We start from the raw sequence: 18,657 nt of genomic DNA, 5'->3' as shown, positions 1-18,657 counted from the left end.
AGATCATTTAAGTATAAGTTCAATTTGATTTTTAAGCAGCTCTCTGCTGGGATGGGGAGAGATTATTTCCTGAGGGAAAAAGGTGTCCCTTGCTTTTGACAACTGTTTTGTCTGGAGGATGTTCGGCCTGGAGTCTAAGGGAGCAATAAGAAGGCACTGGAGATGAAGAGGACACAGAGCACCTCGCGACACATTTTCTGGATCTGTCTCTCTGTGGTTTTATAGCTATGGAAAATAATCTATAATTAGGTGTATAAAATAGCTCTCTGATCTCTTTGCTTCTGGCCCAAAAGAGCACAAAATTGATAACTCAATTATCGCTGCTGGAAATACAAATAAATTAAAAGCACCTGGTAGGAGGAACTCTAGCGGAGGGACACCCATGCAGCATAGCAGATACTGCTCTTTAATTGCAGGCTCAGAGGCAATTAAAGCCCTGGTGCTCAAGCTGGAGCAGGAGTGGGACCAGAGTGAGCCCTTCGCTCTCAAGTACATGGCAATAGTCACAAAGTAGGGGCTTAACGGAGACAAATTTCCCTTCGAGCTGACGGCACAGGTTGGCAGAAGTACTGGGGATAGCGATACCACCTTCTCAACCCAGGAGAAAATTCGGGGTGAGAGTTTTGGACATGGTAACATCCTCTGAGGAGGACCTCTTGAATGGTTGGGGGGCTTAGCCTGGCTCTGGGGTGAGGAAAAGCAGGGTTGGATTTTAGTCGTTATCAGCGTAAGAAAATAATTAGTGCCTAATCCTGTTCCCAGAAAATTCCTGGGAGTTTTTGTTCTGAGGTTACAAGCAGAGCAAAGTAGGATGTTGAGGGTCATCTTCATTTTTTGCTAAGTCATTTAGCGTTAACAAACTCCCCTCTCTCCGCTGAGACTTGTTTTTAATGACTCCTGGGCTGAATTAACAGTCTACACCGGTGTGACAATGACAACAGTCGCTAATGACCACTCTGTTTGTCTAAGCCACATGCTGAGCACTGATTTCATTCCCTGCCACAGACTCTCTTGGTGAAAAGGCTTCTGGGTCTTTTTAAGCAATTTAAAATGTGTAGGATGAGCTGGCCTGTCTGTTCCTGCTCCTTTGATATTCTGCTGCCTGGAAGTGTCCTTGAGTCAACAGGGAGCACCTGTAGGGAAGTGTGACCTGGAATGGTATGAAGAGCAGGAGGAGAGAAGCCTTTGAAATTTCATGTCCCATTCTGACGATCCACTCAATAACCAATAATATTTAAACAATCTGGCCTTCATGCAATCTCAAAGAGGTTGTAAGAGAAAGTGCAGTTTCATGGAAGGGGCTGTTTTTATTAGGTAACACATTTTGTGGCTCATGGGGAGCGTGTGACGGTGCAGACACATGGGATACATGCAGGTTTTATTTTTAAAAGGAATGCAAAAGCACTCTACAGATGATCCCCAAAATCTTTGTGCCAAAACCATTCAACCATATCACATAGAACAGGACATTTTCACCCATGAAACTCTGTCTTGGATAAGGGAGGGCATAAATTTACCTTTGCACAGTGCCTTTGCACAGTTCAAGTGATGCAAAACCCAGACAGGGTCACACCCACGCCGTGACAGCTGCGCAGGGGAGGAGGCATCACCTGAGGAAGGTGCCAGCTTTTCTCATCCCGAGCACCATCTCTCCCACTCCCTCTGCCCGTAGGCAAGCACTAATTTTCTTCTGGGAAAAAAAAAAGGCAGCACAATAATATTCACTTTATGCACATGTCAAGTTTTTATTTAGGCAGCGGTGTTGCCCACGAAGAAGCCCGGTGCACATCATCCTTCCTCTGACCATTTCATGGGGCAGATGTTAGAGTAATTCTATCTGAAAGCTTTTAGCTCCTGTTACTGATGATTTATATTTGTGCCCTAATAGCCAGATAAAGCAATAATAGTAAGGATTTAATTGTTTTAATGAAAGTAGCTTTTTTTGCATTCAAATTAATTTGCTAAGTTTGGATGATGGAATATAAAACTGGATTTGGCTGTGCTTTTCATATGCCCTCAACAAAAAGGCACAAGTAATTTCAAAAGAACCAGCTTGGCATAATAAAACTTTTAATAAGTAATATCTGCATAACTAAAGGCAATAGGAACAGCCCAACCTGAAGAAAAAAAGGTTTTACAGGAATTAGTGTCTCGCTGTCACATTTGTAAAAGGGACACATGCATTTTTCAGATCTTTGCACATTAATGGCTGTATTTGATTCAAAATACAGTCAGTGAACCCTCAGTAAATGGAATTAAATGGTATGTGTCTGATTTGAGGGTGACAATCCACCAATTGTTACTTGTTTGAATTACTACCTGCGTGGATGGGCACAGCGGTAATTGAAACTATAATGTTTCATTCCTCTTTAGCTATAATTTATCTGAAAAGTTCATTCACCGCTGTTCTGTTCTCCTTCCTGGAATCTTTCCCTTTACCATTACCATGCTGTCAGGGATCACATCCTTTCCGCGTGCCCAGATTTCAACCTGGCTTGGGTTCAGCAATTCAAGCACAGGAGCAACCTGCGTTTCACTGGACCAGCCCCATCTGCCCCCTCTTGCTCTGACCACGGGCCACTGATCGGCTGCTCTGCAGGGCATGGAGCTCCTTTAATTCAGTCTCAGGTCTCTGCTTTGTCTTTGGCTCAGGGCTCAGGTGAGCACATCCTTACAAGGGTCTTCAAATTCCCCTTCAAAACCAAGATTCTACAGTGGCTTTTTGGCCGTGTCATTTTGTGTGACCGCGATTATCAACTGCAGGACATGGACCTACTTTACAACAATAGCAGTAAATGGAGAGGTATCAAAGGTTACTCTTTCTTCCATCTATGCCTTGTTTTGTTGCTTTACATGGTTCTTACGCACTATAAAGAGGTGTCTGTGGCTATGCCAGTGTCGGGCATGTGCTAGGGGTAACAAACAGATTGCCTCTCTCTTGACATTATCCATTTATAAGCAATTTCTTGTCTGTTTTCACCCAATATTGATAAACAGAAGAAAATTGAATGTATTTTATTCACCCATAAAGTCTGACATTTCCAAAGATGGAATCAAATCATTCTCCCGCAGGTAGCAGGATTACTGGCTAGGTATGCCTTTATGCCTTCAGAATAACGACATCTAGTAATGACATCTAATTTCTGAGATTTCCGAATGAGCTGGTCTGAGAAAAACAGTTATTTTCTTTACAAATAATAAGAACCACAAAATCCAGAGTCTGTGTCCCAGGATGATAGCACTTCTTTGTCCTGTGGGACTAGGCTGGAAGACCATGGGAAGCCCTCAAACCCTTTTGTCAGCGATGGGGCATGTTCTTGGCGGAGGCATTTCTACAAAAGCATTTGCATTACCTTGAGTAGGTGCCACTGCTTGTGGTCTGGTTGTGATTTTAGGGTGATGAACCTTGGATTTTGGCCTTGCTTTTGGGGTGATTTAGATGAAAATCCTGTGTGGCTCATGTGCAAGTTGTCTAGGAACATGGTGCTGCTACAAGGAATTGCAAGGAGAGGCAGAGCTCAGCACTGCCCGTGAACACAGAAGGATGGAAGGAAGAACAAAATGGGGATCATAGGAAAGAGGATAAAGAGATTTTAAAAGCTGTGGGTTCCTAAATACTACAGTGCTCATAGCTGTGCTGGTGAGCCCAGGGGAAAGACAAGTGCTCGGGTAAATCTGGCAACTGAGATGGGACTGCAAATCTGGAAGTGCTGCTGCAGGGAGTGTCCTTAGCACATCTGATCCCTCTCTCCAGATACGAGATGTGCAGAGATGCTCATGCTCTAGGAGGCACTCATGCCATTGATCTACCAACCTTCATCTCTGCCAGGGGATCCTGGCACCTTGACAAAGCATCCGTGTTTGAAACCAAGCAGAGCTAAAGAGATGGATGAAGAATAGCAATGAGCAAGGACAGACTGGCATCTAAATGTGGAAGGAGTGTGGCAGCACATGAAGGGAGAGCTGGGGAAGGGATGAGGATAGAGTGAGACAAAGCACCTGGAGGACAAGTGCTGAGAGGGGAACAGTCACCTGAGGGCAGAGGAGGGCAGCTCCTCCCCAGGGAATTCCCTGCATTTCCATATCAGCACCAGGAGTACCCCTTGGTCCTGTGGTGGTGGCAGATCAGGGGAAGGAAGTCTCTCCTCTGAACACAAAGGCTCTGGAGTTTCCCCCTCCAAAGCTGATGATGCCACATGCACCACAATGGGAAAGTATAGGTCTCTTAGTGGGCTCAAATGTAGTAACTGTGATGGACAGAGAGAGAAATACCCATCCAGGTCGTGGTGCTATTTTCTCTAACCAAATCCCCAGCAGCAAAAGTAACCTCAGATGCCTCTGACCCAAAAGAGTTAGTCTACAATGTTCTCCCATCCCTTCCATACCTTCACACACAAACCATCGCAGACACACAAGACTGTCTATGTTAGGGGTTGTACTTCACGCCTGGAATCACAGAGCTGCACCAGTTTAAACCACCCCTTGCCTTTTCAAGTTTGCCTACTAAATAATTTTTTTTCTCACCTGAGCATGCAGGCTGAATAATTAGAGCAAGTAGCTGCATTTCTCAAATTAAAAATGGGATTTGTAAGTGCCAGAGGACATCGACGGTGCTAGAAGGGAAAGGTAATTGACATTCCCTTCGGGAAACCTCTTCAAAAATTTGGACCCCGGTTGCTTTGGATTTATTGTCAGTGGTGCAATACAGGCAGGGAATATGATAATCCTTGCGAGCAAACAGAGCACAACTAAAAGCAACCGAAGCAGAAGTTCAGCTCCGTTGTGTGTCTGACAGCAGAGGCATCGGCTGTGACCCGGCTGATCTTACAGCTCTTTTGTAACCAACCATGACCTTAGGACATTACAATGCAAAGAAAAGACAATGAAGTTCTTCTAAATAGGGCTTGGAGGTCTCACCAGTAAGTGCAGGACCCTGCAGATGAAGCCCAGGAGGCTCTGAGCACTCAGCTGTCCCTGGGGCGCTGGGGGGGAATGTGTTTTTCTGGGCTATGTGGCTGCTCCAGGGCTTCCCGAAACACCGCAGTGAAGTCCTACTGCCCGCAGCAGTGCACAGCGACGCGATGCTGATTAACTGCAGGCTTCCCTGGGCTTGCCAGGATTTCCAGAGAAATGATGGAGAGAATTTGTGTGGCATCTCACACCCCACCGTGGTGAGAGGAGAGCCGGTCTGCTCCCCAGCCCGCATGGCACAGATAACAAAATACCTGTATATGTGAGATATATATAGATAGATAGATATACACAACCTCTACACACTGCTGCAAATGCGGTATATATGTGTGTTAGGTGCACAGCACAGCCCTGATTAACTCTCGCCTGAGTCACTCCTCCTCTTGCATCAAAATGTGCATTAAATGATAACTCTTACCAGACGAGTTTGCACCAGCCTCTCAGTGATTTCTGCTTAAAGGGCAGCTCAGATGTCCTTGCTGTTGGGATATTTCCAAAAGGGAATAATGTTGTCCCTTATCCCAGTACCCCTGTTACGAGCCGCTTAGTCTTTCGGAGATGGGCACTTGCTGTCAGCACTTGTACCGGGGCTTTGCAGTGCCCGATAATCCAGCCTTCGTGTGTTAGGACGTTTTGCTCCTGGTTGGGTTGAAGGAAAGGCTCAGCTACTGCTCACATATCTGGATTTACAGAAGCACTTCCAGTGCCCTAAGCACCAAACCGTTGCAAAATGAGTAACGTAAGAGCAAACCCAACATAGCACACCCTGTTGTATTGGAACTACAGCACCAGGGAACGGGGTTGCTGGGTGTCGGGGTGCAGTGACATCCTGGTGGGTTGGGCAGGAAATCAGTGCCAGGGGCTGTGAGCCTTTGCAGCAACTCCAGCTCCCTCTTCCCCAACAGCAAAGGGGGTGAGGGAGTTTTCTAGTGATTCCTCTTCAGCTGCTTATTTAGCAGGGGCAGAGAAATCTCCCTCACCCGCTTTAAGTTGTGGCTCCTCTTCCAAGCTGTCCAAGCCTTTGACTCGCCACATCTTTACCACTTACAGCCTGACAGACCACACACCTCATTCCTGCCCAGCATCTGCCTTTCCCCATTCGGTGATTTTGTAAAAGGGCGTCTCCAAATCTCCCCTCATTCTGTCTCTGTTTCCAAATTGCAATTGGTTGTGTCTTGTGGTTTAACAGCTGCTGAGAGCTCTGGTGCATCTAAATAGCTGATTTTTCAGGATCTGATTCAGGTCTTGCCTCCAGTGATATCAGCCTGGCTGCTGCGGTGGGAGCACAGTGTTAAGTGTGTTGAAGGGAAGGAGGACAGGGAAGGGGCTGGTGAGCTGCACTGTGGCTCTTTTCCACCCTTCCACATCAAGGTTCCCTGGGCCTCCAGCTAAATTTGGTGCATGCCTTGAGCACGCAGCAATATTTGCTCTCCTGGGCAGCTGAGCTTCTGCTTGGGAGACAGTCAACACCGCTCATCCTTGTTGGTGTTGCAGACACCCTGCTTTGCCTCCAACTCAAATGCCAAGGTGCTGCTGTGATATCGTGCCCATGTCCCTAGATATTTTTCCATGCTCCAGAGGCACAGATGCACCTGTGATCTCCCTGCGTGCACGCTATCACCTTGGCCTGAGGACATGAAACCCTAAGAACTGTGGGTGCAGCTAAATGCCTGCCTGCTCATGCAGGGCTGAGAAGGAGAGAGCGGACAGAGGGGCTGTCCTTCGTCAGCCCTGCCAAGGAGCAGGTCATCCCCCGATCATTTCCTCTGAGGAGGATTTCCCTGCAGGAGACGTGGAAAAGAGGGGCAGCTCAACGCTTTGGGTGCAGTTGGTCCCTGTGACCGTGCACTTGTGTTCATACTCAGGGAGAGAGAGTCCACCTCTGTTCTCCACCTGCCACTGTAGCCCCAGGGGTGCTTTGAGAATGCAGCTAAAAGATTAGATTTAGAAACGGGCTTGGAGGCACTTAATTTATGATTGTCTGCCAGCCACTTATCCCATGGAAAAATGTCTGCAGGAAGCCAGGCGTGGGGCAGGGCAGCTCCAGCAACACTCAGCTCCAGTCACAAAGGTTGCCTTGAGACCCTCTGCAAGCTGCAGGCACCACGACCTTCAGCTTCTGGCTGTGAGCAGAAAGGGGCTGGTGCGGCAGTGCAGACCCTGCTGAAATCAATGGGAGCTCTTTGCCGTGGAGCGAAGGCTCTGATGGGACAGCAGTGGGAGGGCTGGTGCACAGCCAGGACATGCACCAGCACCGCTGCCTGCCGAGTCACCGCCGCAGTCACGGGAGGCCACGCGGGTGCTGTGGTGGCTGCGCTGGCCGGGGGTCTGGCCACCACATGCTCACACATAATTCCTGACCTCAAGTTGAAAGTATAATTCTTTCTGCCACGTCTGACATTTAGCTGTAGAGCAATCCTTGCCAGGAAATTGCCATCATTTCAGCCCTGCTCCCAGCTACCGTTCTGATTTATATTTTTGTTTTTATCCAATTTTTCTGACTTGTTTTGGTAGGGTGGACAAAATGTTCTCACTCAAGACAGATGACAGTTTGCCGATAAGAGGAGCAACTTATCACAAACAGCTCCGATTCTTTCTCAAATGCTTAGTCTGTTGGAACAGCTTTAAACTCTAATGTGATATTCTAGGTGAGCCCCAAATCTGCTTTCCCTCCTGTATTTCATACTTTATGGCTCCAAGCATCAGCCCTTTTATAACAAAACACTTCCATCTTTTTCACATCATCTATGCCTTTCTTCCTTTTCTCCTTTCCTCTTAATTTAACTGTTTTAAAACTTCTTTTAGTGTGGCAAGTAAAATAAACATCGTAGATGAGTGACCTCTTGGAAGCTTGGTGTCCTTGAGTCTAACTTTAGAAATCATTTGTCACAGGCACAGAAATGTGCACTGCAATCAGAATTAGCTGCCAGATTTTTTTTTTCAGACAATTATATTGTAATTTGAGTGGCATTCTTGATAATAGTTCAGGTTCTCCTGCCTTCGCTGCAAACCGTGCACTAAAAAAGAAAACTTCTGTCTTATTCTGTTTTAAAAATCCTTTTTTATTATTATTTATCATATAGAAAATAAATGAGAGGGAGAAAAGACACAAGGAAGCTGAATAGCTTTGAGCTCTGGAGATAAGCCCAGTAGGCTAAGAGGGTATTATACAGTTGGGTTTAGTTCAGCAAAAACAGGACATTCTGCTACAAATTCTACTAATTTGCAATTAGTAATTTGGGCCAGAAAAATTCAGCTTATTTCAATACTTGCAGCTTTACTGAGCGAAATGAGCTCTTTTGCTCGTGATTTGTATGCTAGCAAGGCACAACATACTCTGAGCAGGTGCTTTCACTGTTTGACACTGTAGATTTTGTAGCAAAATCACTTTTGGTTTGCAAATGTGTTATTTCGATGCGACCATTTATCACTGACTCTCAGGCTGCATTGGTGCCTTGCACAGGATCCTGGCTGTGCCGGTGCACGAGGAAGGATAAGCCCTTGGGGCTGATGTACTTGTGAGGAGCTCAGGGGTGTTCCAACCAGTGTTCGAAGCTCAGAGCTCGTACCTCCTCCTCTGCTCGATAGCAATGTGGCCAGAGGTCACTTCTCATGCTCACACCAACACTCGTGCTGCAGGTGGGTTTTCATTATATTCATTCCCAGAGCACAAGCGCTGGCGTGTGCGGGACAGGGCTAAAGCAGGGCTCTAACAAAACCCACCCAGGACTGAGTCTTTGCAAATAATCTGTTGGATTGCTCCCTCTACTCTCCATTAAAGAGTTTCAATGTTTATACATCAGTACAACATCCATGCGCGGAAACCATCCTGTGAGTCTGCAGGCATCCGAATGACTGAGCTGAACACCAGAGATCTCTGCTGGGTGCACCTTAGCTGCAGGACAGCCCAGAGGGACAAGGGCCATCTTCCTCCTCAGGTGCAGGACCTGTGCTTGCATCTAGATCCTTTCCAGACCATCCACTCCCTTCCAGAGTGGTTGTGTACACAGTGTGGGAAGGACACATTCCTGATCACTGGGTCTGGATCACAGGTCAGAGCTGTACAGGGAACTCACTTGAATTAATACCTTTTTTGGGGGAAAGCCTCTGGATCTGTAGCATTAACCGAGAGCAGGAGAGTCAGTATCCTGAAACAAGGCTTGCTGAGGCTGCTACACATCAATCGCTCGGGGTTAGGTCTCTTCGAGGATTTTGGCAGTCCAATTCAAAATCTTGAAAGATCTTTTTTGGGGGGATCAAAATACAGCTGTAAGCCTCCATTGCCAATCACACCACTGCACCACCCGTCACGTGTATCTGGAAGGAAGGTGTTTGGTGAAAAGCAAAGCTGCCCAGTCCTACTTATTGCCCAGCGCCTGGGGAGGATTCATTTATCAGACACGCTGGAGCATCGCTCCCAGCTGCCACTGCAAAGCGGCTGCACCTGAGCAGCGCTAACCTCCCCCAAAGGGGATTTCACAGCTGCGTCCTGGCAGATGAGGAGCCAGGCCGAGCACATCCGGGTGGGCACAGCGCGGATCCTGCTGTCGCTGGAGACATCGCGAGTCATCGCCCTGCACTGCACCAGCAAACCTCTCCCAAGGTCAAATCCCCCCAGGCAGCATGAAGGAGCCTCTAGGGACCCCTAAGACTAACGAAGCAGGAAATTCAGGTCTAAATATATGTACAGCCAACAAGGTGCCTCTTTCACACCCGGTTGCTATCTGGAAATAGGGCACACAGTGTCTCGTAAGGGCACGCGCTTCATTTTCCCTGTGCCTGAACCCCCTGGTGTTGGCAGCTCCCCCTGTGACTTCCCAGACCCCGTGTGCACAGCAGCAATTGAAGGAGACACGTTCACTTCTCCGTGTGATGGAGTTATCCTCCTTCCAGTAAATAAATGTCTGCCCGTGTACTTCTCGCTTGTATCTGAAGAGGAGATACCGTGTGCACGGCTCTTTCAATTTTTCATCCTCCTGGAGGGAAAATGTGATAGGAAAAGCTAAAAATTAAAAAAAGACAGAGTGAACAGCCATATCTGGCACCTTTTTCAGCACAATCCACCCAATTATTTTCCTTCCTCTGCCTTTTTTAATTTTAAAGCTTCCTCTGAGTGTAGATCCCAGGTCAGCAAGGCATTAAGGCACTCCTGAAGCACCTGGACTTTAAACCATATCCCACGGAAAGGACACTAATCATCACTCACATCTTCAACTAGAGAGAGACAGCATTTTATCCGGGATCCAGAGTGTGTCTATAAATATCAGCCCATCTCACAGCCAGGCGAGTGCTCGGTCCATTACAGAAATGGGCAATCTAAATCACAGAGCTGGCCGGGGCTCGCCCATGGTTAATCTCTGTAATAGGAGGGAGCTGGACCAAAATCTATGCATAGCTGAGAAGGCAGGAGGTCCATAGGATGTATACAGTGCAAATACTAGGGAAAGCTATTCCCATAAATACATCCAGCATAATCCCATCTCCTCCGGACTCTCTCACAGCTCCATGGGCCACTAGAGGTGATGGGAGACACGGGCAAGCAGTGACGGCTGCTCCAGGGATGTGCAGGTAGATCACATATCTTGAGGGGACCTTCAGAAAATAAGGTGAACAAAGCCCTCTTCTGCTGATGGAGGAGACTGGATGAGTGACCACAGTGAAGAGAACGTGGCCACGTGCTTGCTGTTGCACTGTGCCTAGATCACAGAGGGCTCCTGAAATACATCTAAATGCAACACCTAATGGGATTTCCAGTCCTTTGATTTTTGCTAACGTTTTGCTTGCTTTTTATTATCCTAAATATGTAGTTTTTTTAAGGCAGTGCTTTCTCAGAGAAAGCAATCCTGCACGATCCCCCCCCACACAAAAAAAGCCTTTTCAGAAGCAGAGTGAGCCGCATGTTGGGCTGGAAAAGAAGATTTCTCTTTTTCCCCAAGCAGAGCCTGGACTCCCACTGCAAACCCCAGTGTAGATTCTTACCTGCAAAGGCTGTTCCCAGGGCCATGGATGCTGCCAGGAATGGTGCCAAACCATAAGCACAGTACTCTGCTCTCTGTGTCATCAGTTGATTCTTGGGGTTACTAAGCAAAACCACCTAAGCTCTATTACGGGAAGCAAAAAAAGGGAATCAAATAAGTCATTTTGAGTTAATTTGCTGGGGATATTGTATAGGATAGAGAGGTCTGTAAAAAGTTGCAATAGTTGCATGACCCTTCAGCAAAAAGCATCACAAAGTTATCAAACATGGACAAAGTGAGATCAAGGTGCGATAGTCTCGAATCATTTTGCATGTCTATGGACCACAAACTGCCCAGCTCCAATCTGCCCAGCCCAGGAGCTGTTTCCTGCTTAGTTGGAAGGGGTTTGGGGCAAATCTCAGAAAGTTGTCACCTCATGGGCTGGCAGTTCCTCAGGAAGGATTCTGTCCTGGGGATTGGCATATATAGGGTGTGATCATTCTCCACCATCAGCCATCGCACGGACCTGGCACAGGTCCTGCTGCTCTTTCCTGTTCCCCATGTCTCACAAGGAGATCCAGGGTGAGAAATGTCCCCTTCCCCTGAGATGCAGATCATAAGGGTCCCTCCAAACCCAGAGATAGATTTCAAAACCACCACCAAAGAGAGCCACATCCCATAAAGTTCTGGCTGCTCATAGAAGCGAAATGGAGATTTCACCCACTAATTATAAAAATGGCAGGCAAACCCCTGCATGATATGATTTCTTACATTAAACAAATTTTATGGCAGAGAAGACTTTTAGTGGCACTATTTGCAGACCTGGCCTTTGGCCAGCTCACTGTCATTAAATCTGCCGATCTTAAGTATCAGCTGCACTTATTCAAAGGGGCTATAAATAAAACCCTGAAGCCTATTAAAGGACCTGACTTCCTCGGGCTGTTCGTCAAGCCTGCGGACAGACTGACATCGCAAGCATTCGGCCAGCTGTGGCTGGTGCTGAGCATGGGCAGCGCAGATGTCTTGGGACGGGTCTTTCACACACTCGTGTTTTATTCTTCCACATTGCAAGACACGACTTTTACATTAAAAGAAAACCTCTGTTTATGCTTGCAATAAATACCACTTGTTCTGTTAGGGCTGGACAAGTTCTTGACCACATGCCCGAAGCCTGAAGCTTTAACCTTTGCCTAGCTTTAAGTATTAAAAATGAACGGGAGCACGGGGAGATAAGAAATGGAGCTGGGATATTTTATAAGACAAGGAGGTATTCTAATGTAAAATATGGAAAAGTCATCCCTCCCAGGAGTTTTATTTGCTATCAGCCATGCTCACACTCAGGACTGCCACCGTTCTGGCTCTCCCTTGGGATTTGCCTGGTAAAAAATTGTCAAGCCCACAGGCTAAAGGTGTCCCCCACCCCCTGAGACACGGACGTGTTGCAGGCAGGATGCTCCGGGATGCAGCAGCTGCGCTTTGTGTGGCTGATACAGCCCCTATGAAAAATGGTTAGCAGCGCTAATGTGTGGTTAATGACCCATGGTTCAGAAATGACTAAGATGCAGGAATTAAATTTACTATCAACTTCCTGTTCCCCCTGAAACCTTGAAACCAAAGCTCCTAATCAAAAAAAAGTCCATGAAAGTACCTCTTCGCTTCCAGGCAGGGCAGGTGACTGCAGGCAGCCGCAGTCCTGAAGTGCTGTCACTGTGCCAGGCGTGACACGGGGCTGCTTTAGTGGCAGGGTAAATTGATGACACAATCTCAGGAGAGCTCACTAGTTGATGCCAGGTTTATTTTTGTAAGTGCAAAGTAATGAAATTTAGACATTTTAATAAAACAAAAAAAAAAAAAGTGGAAGCTACAATTTAAAAATGAATTTCATAACCGAACTGAGCACCGATCACATTAAGGAAATGAGCAGCACAGGCTTTTTCCCAGAGCAGTCCCCATGCTTTTTGGCAAGAGACGGGGAGCTCCGGTTTGTCCCAGTCAAGCTCCTGCCTCTGCTCAAGTGATGGACCAGGGCTGTGAGCAAGCAGGGGCTGTGCGGGCTTTTTGCAGACACCGCGCTGTCTGTCTGTCCTGTCCTCAAACAGAAGGAAACCACCGTGAGGGACTTGTGTTGATCCTTGCCCTGCAGCTGGCACTGACCTCATACTAGAGACCATTTATCCCCTTCCCATTCCCCCACCGCTCAGATGAGAGGGGACCTCACTCATCACGTTCTGAATTTTAAAAGGTAGCAAAGAAATTGTTTAAAAGGCAGGGAAAGGGAAGGAAAAGTAACGATAAACCCACAGCAGAGATGTCCCAGCAAATGAAGGTAAGTTTCCGGAAGGAGAGCTGTTGAAAGCAAAAGACAACCTTGAACATCTCCCAACAGGAAAGATGCATAATTTAGAGCAACCTGGAGGCATTTTGTAGCTTGTTTATTTTACAGACTTTCTGCTCTCTTCTCTCGTATTTCTCCACTTCTCTACTCGCAGATTTGCCCCTAAATACTCTGCTGAATTGAAGAAGACGGAGAGCGTTATTTTCAAGAGCAGGGACAGGCACATCCCCTGTCACTGAGCCCAGCAAGGGCCAAAGCTGCAGGATGGCTGTGGTTTGGTTTTGCTCTGAAACAAAGATTCTCTGACTATATTACCATGCACCAGCTGCAAGTAAAATCACCCAGAGAGAAGACTGTTCAAAACCATCAGAAGCCTCTGTTCCAGCCCTTGGCTGCAATATCTTTAGGACCTGCAAGAAAAAAGGGTTGTTTGGTCTTTTCTTGCTTCCCAACAGAGCACAGAGGTGTTATGTGGTCAGCACAGCTTGGCCTGGGCTGCATTCAAGCCAACAGAACTTGAAGCATATGCCAAAGGCAGGAGATGAGCAGGTGAAAGGAAACCTTCAGTGTGCCGGTGCCCTACGTGCAGTTCTTCCTCTCTCGGCTGAGCCCTACGTCACCGGGGTTTGCAAAAGCTCTGGAAGCCCCCTGGGGACCGAAAGGCAAGAGGGAATATTCTCCAAATGTGGTGGTTTTGTGGCAGCCCAGTAAAAGTGTTTGTGCGTGCCTTTGGAACTGCTACAGAAGGTCATCTGAGCAGGGCTCAACACAGGAACCAGCTGCCAGGAGAAATCAGGAGATTGGAGACTGTCGAAGTAGACACGTGACAGATTGTTTTTTGAGTCATTCTGCGTCCATCGCTATGATGAACCTGAAGGGCAGCCGTGCTGCAACTGGCAATGGCCAAGCCGAGGTTGTCTCTTCTGCTGTTCCTCCTGCCAGCTCGTTTGGGCTGGTGGCCTTTTGGAAGAAGAGATACTTGGAATGTACAGACAAGAACAGGTACAGGAAAGCATGAAGAAACACAGAAATCATTCAGCATCCATCCCTGGCCCAAGGAAGAAAATGAAGACGCTGAGAAGAGAGCTGATGAACACACCAAGGGAGGTGAGAAGAACATTAATTGCCTGTACAGCAGTGCAGCAAGTCTGAGCAATAAAAAAAAAGTGGGAACGACTGATTTATGAGTGCAAATTCTATCTGGAGAGCATGAGTTAAACTTGGGGAGAAAATCCATGTGTCTGGAATATTAAAATCAATATTTGTAACCTATTTAGAAAGAATTGAGTGGGCAAAGAAGGTGCAGGAGGGACAATCAATATCAGAAGTGACATTGCTGCGTTCCAAGTACCACTAGAAATCTGAGAGAAAGTGACCTCAAATACAAATAAAAATCAAAATAAGACACCTCCTAAGACCATCAAACTTCACCAACATCTTAGCCATGTATCTATATAATATTTAAGAAAATTTCCCTATGCTGTCCTGGGGAACCTCAACTTGGATGATGTGAGCTGGAGGGCTCTCTACTGGCTTTTGGAATTCCTGAATGTCTTAGAAGATCATTTCTTAAACAATACCAGGAGGATCTTCTACAAGATCATCTTGAAAGCTGGGGAACTTATCAGAGATCCAGAAACTAGCTAGAGCCAGCACAGAGGTGACCCCGTTTTGATCGTATGTGCTAAGCACCTGGAGGATTTTAAACCGAAAATGGGAATGATGTTTGGCAACTCTTTGTTTAAAAGCACTCTGCCTTCTAGGGAATCTAGACCGTCTCAGCATTGAGAAAGAGCAGGTTATTCTGGCTAAAAGCAAGCTCAAAGTGGAGTAAGAATAGGTCCAAATTCATGGAAAAGAAAGAAGGGAAAGCGAGTAGGAATGGCTGTAAACCAGCCCCAAGCAGGAGGCTGTTAGGTGAAACCCGTGACTAGCAGACCTGAGGGCAATAGGTAAGTGCTCTTTAGATGTAAGAGACTAAAAGTAGTTGTCTAGACAGAATAGCAGACATTCAAACAAAAGAATGCATAAAAGGCAGACACTAAATATTTAATTTCTCTATTTTGGGGGGAAAAAAAAGCTAAGTGAAGCAGCAATGTAATATGATGATATGAAATATCTTCAGTTCAAACTCAGGATGTTAAACAGCTGCTACTACAGCTAGAGGATTTTTTTTATCAGCAGTCCTCAACAGTCAGTGCCTGAGAGTCCTCAAATCTGTCCCAGGAGTGCCCCAGGATGGCAGCATCTGCGGGGCCAGGAGTTTTCCAGAAGACCGAAGCAGCACTGACTTTGTGCCAATGCGTAAATGTCGATGAGGAGAATGACTCGTGTAATTATAAATCTGATTGTCTGATGTTGGTTTTGTGAAAAATAATGGAAGAGCTGATAAGGGACTTGATTAATAACAATTTAAGGAGAAAAATTAATTACAATCAACATGAGTTAATGGAAAATAGATCTTATTAAATGAAATTTATATAATTTCTCAAGAATGTGATTATGGATTTGATTGATTTAGTACATTTCATCAACACTGTTACGTTTGACTTCTGCGAGGAATTTGCCTTAATGTTGTCTCATTTATTAGGAAACTAGAACAATGTAAAATCAACACAGCACGTGCTAAATGGATGAAAGCCCTGCTGATATGTTTAAACATATCAGAGAATCATCTCAAGTGGCTGTGTTTCAGTTCATTGTTTTTAACAAATGGCAGAAAAGTCAGAACTCATTGCAATCAAAGTTTGCTGATGAGACTTGGAGAAAGACCGTGGTCAGTATGTTGACCGGTCCCTTCCTCTGACCTGCATCTTTCATGAACAAACAATAAGCAAACAGCAGCCGGTTTCATGTGGGCACACATGAAGCCACACTTCTAGGAACAAGGGTGTCACTGCGGGGAGGAGGGATTCCATCCCACAATGCTGGAAACTTGAAAAAATAATGGAGTGAAATATCTCTGGTGTAACACCTAGTGGGACACTGCAGCTATTTCTGGTGTCTGCACCTCAAGAAGGATGGTGATGAATGGGAGAGGGCAGACGAGAATGACTGAAGCGTTGCAAAACATGCCTTATAGTGACAGATTCAAGGACCCCAATACGCTTAGCTTAACAAAGAGAAGGTTAAAGGGATGGCTTAATGACAATCCAGATGTATTCAGACAGGGTACGGAAATGCAGAAAGGGAGAGCTCTTCAATCTAACAGACAGAGCTATAAAAAGAGCCAGGGACTGGAAGCTGACACTGTCAAATTCAGGGTGGGGAGAGTGTGCTTTTTAAATTGGGAGAAGTAGCATCAAAACAACTTCCCAACAGGCGGTTTCATCATCAATGGCCGTTTCAAAGTCACGGGGAATTTTTTTTTATTGATTAAATCATATCCTGGCTCCACCAAAGATCACTGTGACTTCACATACGGACACCCACACTGCATGGATTGGGTGGTTCCTCTTTGATTTTATCATGTAATAATAATGAGTACTTAAGCCATCATCCCTGAGCACTGAGTGGGACAATTGCCTTTTCTCAGAGCTATTGGTCTGGTCTTGCTGGAGACTCACACAGACACCTTAGTGTTATTAGTGCTTCATCTTTGCCAGCAGAAAGGCTGGAAAAGCACCATAAAACAGAACAAAACAAACCCAGCTTACATCCCTGTGCTATAAAGAAATCCCTAAACACAGTGACAAAGAGTGCAGCTCAAAGCAAGTACATGAAGGACCTGCATTCCTGTGGCCCACCCTTGTCTGCTGCTTCTTTTGGTTTGATAGAATTTTCAGAGATGCAACACATCTGTATTCCTTAAAAGTTGCTAAAACCATGAGTAAAAATGTGTAGTTTGATGATACGCTCATCCGAGCCCAGGAAATTGCAGAACGAGAGCGTTTCACTATCTCATACAGTTGAGCTTTCTGCAGCAGCTCCCCTGATGTCTCAGCTTTCTGGTTTGGGAGTTGCTGAAATTTCTGCTTTCATGGAAACTCTTCAGCAGGAGCCCTGGCTACAAACCTCTCACTTGGAGCCTTCCTTTGACTTCTCCCGGACTGGTCTGCAAGCCCCAGCCAACACCTTACTGTGCATCCAGATGCACTGGGGACCAAACAGGTATATACAGATACTGTAATTTGTTTTTTTAATTTGGGTACTGGGGTGTTATTTCTGTGGTTTCAAACACTGAAAACAGTGTCAGGAAAAAAAATTGTTTCCAAAGAAATACCATGATGGGTGGAGTTGTTTAGATAAGAACTGGTAACCAAAAGAGGGACAACTAAAGTTGTTTCATAATGGATTTGTATATGTATAATAGATATTTGTATATAATTGATTTGTATATATTTGATACCTTATCTTCTGGTAAGGTCTTTCTCTTTAAAAGCAAGTCTTTACCTTATATAAAAGATACAAAAGAGATGTAATTTGTTATCGTAACTTGTAATGAGATCTGTAAAGAAAGGCTGTTAAGCCCCTCCACAGCCAATTCATGATTTTTCTGTGGTTCTTTAACAGCAAATTCTAAATAGCTGTAAGTTTAGGGCCCCATCCCTGGAGCTGGGAGGCTAGGACCTTGTCTCATCCCTGTTTCCTACATCAGGGAGCTCGCTGCCCGTGCTGAGCACCGCCAAGGGCTGGGTCCTGAGCTGCGCTTGGATTTCACTCTGATACTATTCAAGCCATTGCTGCTATCCCCACCGCCTGCTACCTCTTTGCTGCTGTGACCAGCACCCAACAGTCACAGCGGATACTTCACATTATTAATTAGATAATTAGCACTGTAGGATGCTGCTGACCACAGCCGCTAACCCTGTGCGTGCTTCTGCGTTTCCCACTCAGGGCAGAAGGCATCAGGCAGTGACTTCCTCATCAGCTCCAATTCAGTCTGCAAGAGCCCTCTGCTCCAAATGTCATTTAATCCAGCTCCATTTCAGACAGCCAACAAGATTTCCATTGATTTCAGGTTTTGGCTTAGGAACTATGAAGACGCTTTTGAACTGAACAACTTACGCACAACATTTATGTTTTGTCAGAAAAAGCCTGAACCAGCAGAAGCTGTTTGAAAGCCAGGGCAACATCATTACCATAGAGATAAACACTACTTTAATGTGGTTCACCGTAACAACAGACTGTTTATTAAAACACGTCACTGTTTAATTTATCCAGCATTTTATATTGAGGAGTATTTTCATTAGGATTCCAGTGCAAAACCGAAGAAGGCATTAAATCATTTAATATACTGACAGCTCACTTAATTTATTTAAGCACAGGAGTCTAATTCAAAAAAGCAGACCTTACACAGTGCCCTGTCTTTACAGTCCTGGCATACAAGGTCCTATTAATTTCAGGGTAGGACATTATATGAATTTAGTTTGAGATCCTGTTACGTGCTTTTCT

At 45.8% G+C, this 18,657-nt stretch overlaps 1 long non-coding RNA gene across 1 annotated transcript in view; it reads left to right on the top strand.

Annotated features, from left to right (window-relative positions):
• LOC128853833 (uncharacterized) overlaps positions 1 to 17,506 on the top strand; it is a 46,573-nt gene extending 29,067 nt beyond the window's left edge. The window contains exon 3 of the long non-coding RNA XR_008452638.1: positions 13,418 to 17,506. This is a non-coding gene — a long non-coding RNA (uncharacterized LOC128853833). The remainder of the gene's footprint in view (positions 1 to 13,417) is intronic.
• The last annotated feature ends 1,151 nt before the right edge of the window (positions 17,507 to 18,657 follow it).

Source organism: Cuculus canorus, chromosome 16, assembly GCF_017976375.1.
Source record: "Cuculus canorus isolate bCucCan1 chromosome 16, bCucCan1.pri, whole genome shotgun sequence".
Lineage (NCBI taxonomy): Eukaryota > Metazoa > Chordata > Aves > Cuculiformes > Cuculidae > Cuculus > Cuculus canorus.
Note: the sequence above shows the minus strand (reverse complement) of the source record. Positions and strands in the feature narration are given on the sequence as shown.